General features: G+C 49.7%; 1 pseudogene; it reads right to left on the bottom strand.

Moving 5' to 3' along the window:
* LOC111824394 overlaps nt 1–1,552 on the bottom strand; it is a 3,995-nt pseudogene extending 2,443 nt beyond the window's left edge.
* Nucleotides 1,553–3,621: the final 2,069 nt, after the last annotated feature.

Raw genomic sequence — 3,621 nt, 5'->3', positions numbered from 1 at the left:
CCCCCCCACTCTCTCTAATCATCATATATCATCTCGGGTGGTAAACGTGGTCGGGGGTGAATGTTCTTGAGCATCTCCAGGAAGGCCTGTGGGGATGGTGCCTCCACCTTCTGGAAGGTGTTCTGGACTCTGCCGAACAGGAGGAAGGATTTTCCCTCCAGATCGATGAACCCCAAGTGGTTCTCATCAAACAGGATGACGACTCCAGGTAAGCGCCAGTCTGAGGGACATACGGGAACAGTGTGCACGCCATAGAAACACGTCCTGCAGGTTCGGGGTAGTTCTGGTCTCTTGAGCGGACGTCCACAGGCAGGACAAACGGGACACGCTGCTCCTCTGCAGCTGCAGCCCCGGACTCCCCGATGCTGGGCTGGGCAGGGCTCTGCCAGCCATGGCCCTCGCTCTCCTCAGTCCCGTCTTCTTGCTGCTGCTGCTGCTCCCGGAGCACCTGCTCCTTCATCTCCTGGACCATGCGGGAGAGCTCGTTGAAGTCGCGGAAGATCTCGCCATCTCGCAGCTGGATGCGGCGCATGAGGTGGATCTCTAATATGGGGAATGCGATTCCCGTGATCTCCGTGAGCCTGGCATACTTCCCGTGGAAGCTGAGCATGAAAATCATTAGGCCCAAGCGATCATATTGGCCTTGGAAGAGGCCTGGCCTAATGAGGTCATCCGGGTGGCTGGGCGGGAGGTAGAGGCGGCGGTAGGTCAGCCAGTCATACCGCAGTGTGACATTCCATCTCAGCACCGTCCCGAATTCCTCCCTTAGCCGTGTTGGTGAATCCCTTCGGTGGTCTGTCTTCTTGCACTGGCTGGTGAGCCTGTCCTTCTGAATCTGCAGGTGGCGGCTGTGGGGCCTGCGGTGGCGGCCTTCCACGCACTCCACCGCGGCTGATTTCCTCTCCGTCAGGCGAATTCTGAACGAGGGCTTGAATTGCATTGGGCCGTCCACATGGGTGTTAAGACAAGGCCTGTACGTCCAACCAGTAATGCCTAAGCCGTCCACCGCTACATACAGCAGTGTTTTATAGTCGTTAATATCTCGCCGCCACAAACCCAAAATGTGTCTGTATGGGTGGAACAGCTTCGCATAGACTTCTCGGTAAGACGTACCTACGGTCTCCAGATTCTGCAAGTTTTCACAAAAGCCAAAGTCCTCCCGGCAGCGCCGTCTCCAGATGCTGTCGATGTGCAGGATGTGGCGGAATTTGGTGCAGACCTGGGCCAGGCTGGCCAGGTCGGTGCCGGGGAGCGAGGCGCAGATCTCCACCAGCATCTCCACAGGCAGGTCCTGCAGCGAGCAGAGAGGGGGCGGCCTGGGGCTGGCGATTCCTCCACTCCCCGCCCAGCACCGCGCTGCCCCGTCCGCCTCGAGGTGCTTTTCTGCTGGGGCCGGCTTGCCCTCGGCCGCTGCCTTCTCAGCTGGGCGCTGGCGCTTCTGAGGACACCGCTTGCCCTCGGCCTTTGCAGTCTGAGCCGGGCCCTGGCACTCCTGAGGACACCCACATCCCCGCGAAGAGCCCAAGCCGCAGAGGCAAGCGCACTCCTCCATGCCTCCTTGCTTACCAGCCACCACAGTGTGGGTCACCGCGCCTCAGCTGGGTTTTAAGCTGGCTGGGTCCGCCCTAAAGTCCAGCCACGCCCTCCAGGGCCTAGCCACGCCCCCTCAGAGAGGAGCCAATTGTAGGACTTCAAACCCATACCCATTAACAGTCACCTCCCTTTCCCAGTGCCCCCTCCCTCTCCTCCCGCCCTAGCCCCAGGCTGTCACTAATCTGCTTTCTGTAGGGATATGCCTCCAGGGATATGCCTGGTGGGGTGGGGTTGGGGGGGAGGGACATTTCACAGAAATGCAGTAAAAAAAACCTCATAAAACTCTGATATATCTACACAATGGAATACTGTTCTACACTGTGGTAAAAAAGAAGGAGCTCTTGCCATTTGCAACAGCATGGATGGAACCGGAGAGCATTATGCTAAGTGATATCAGCCAGTCAGAGAAAGATAAATACCACATGATCTCACTCATTGGTGGAAATAAACACAACAACATAGACTGATGAACAGGGACAGATCCAAAGACAGAGAAACAGTGATCAGACTATCAATCCCCAGAGGGAATGGCGGGGAGAGTTGGGGTAAGGGGAAGACATCAATCAAAGGACTTGTATGCATGCATATAAGCCAAACAATGGACATGGACAATAGGGGGATGGGAACATGAGTTTGGGGGGGGGGGTGTTACTGGGGGGATGAGGACACATTTTTAATACCTTAAACCAATAAAGAAATTAAAGATTAAAAAAATAAAATAAAACCTTCATGAGAATGCTTAAAAATCGGACCCCTCCGTACATTGCTGGGCAAAATGTACAATAGCCGGGCCACGTTGGAAAACCAGAGTCACCTGATGGCCCGGAAGTTTCACATACCAAAAAGAAATGGAAACATGTTCACACAAAATCTTGTACACAATGTTCACAGCGCCGTTATTCATAAGAGCCTCAAACCGGAAACAACCGTAATACTCATCAACTGATGATCGGGTAAACAAAACGTGGTATACCCATACACTAGAATATAGCATACATAACACTTTAAAATGTCATGCTAAGTGAAAAAAGCCAGTCACAACTAAGATGTCTTTAAATGGAAACACACATAAACAAGATGATGTACTAACTGATGGATGAGCAAGCTATGGCCAGAGGCTGGAAGGAGACTAGCTCTGCCTTTTGGCCAACAATAATGTTTTAGTACTTGCTAGTAGGCAGAGTGTTTCTGCTGTATTATAGAACATGAAGGGAATTTACTGTAAGCATGTAATATCTGTCATTTTAGTCAGAAAGTAATTTGTTTTTAGAATGCAATGAAAAATGTATACTTGCAGATCATAAAATTAATGGATCATGCAATAGAAATATGAACAATTTTATGAAGAGTTTCTTTATGGCAAAGAAAATTAAAGAGCAAAGAAACAGGAAAAGATGCTCCTCTAATTACCAGTGGCAAGAAAACAATTGTGTTTACAAGAATCATTTTTTACACATGAGATTGACGACATTTTTGTAAATTTGATAAAAGTACCCAAGTATTGGATAATCTCTGATTTCTTTTCAGCGGTGGAAAGGGAAAGTAATTGGATTTTTAGGGAGTGTTCCCTGTGGGTCTACTCCGGGGACTATATTGAAGTGTAAATACATCAGATTGCAGGGGCGAGGAACCATTTTTCTGCCAAGGGCCATTTGGGTATTTAACACATCATTTGAGTGCCATACAACATGAAATGCAATTATTGACAATTAGGCTGCTGCAATTTGGTCAAGCCTTTAAATGACCCCCATGCCTTGGGAGGGCCAGACCACATGATTTTGGGGGCCTTAGATGGACCTGAGGCAGGACGTTCCCTACCTGTGGATCAGAGGATCACTTTAAGCAATGGCTGGCACTCACCAAAAACTCAATAAATATTACTAAATGAATCTTAGATATTGTTGAGCATCTGTCCACTGTGATAGCATTTATGTTTAATTTATTTTATGCTTCTTGTAGAGAGAAAGGGAGAGGAAGAGAGACATAGAAACAGCAATGACGAAAGAGAATCACTGAATTGCTGCCTCC

Source organism: Myotis lucifugus, unplaced genomic scaffold (assembly GCF_000147115.1).
Source record: "Myotis lucifugus unplaced genomic scaffold, Myoluc2.0 scaffold_1347, whole genome shotgun sequence".
Classification (NCBI taxonomy): Eukaryota; Metazoa; Chordata; class Mammalia; order Chiroptera; family Vespertilionidae; genus Myotis; species Myotis lucifugus.
This window is presented reverse-complemented; position numbering and strand designations above follow the sequence as displayed.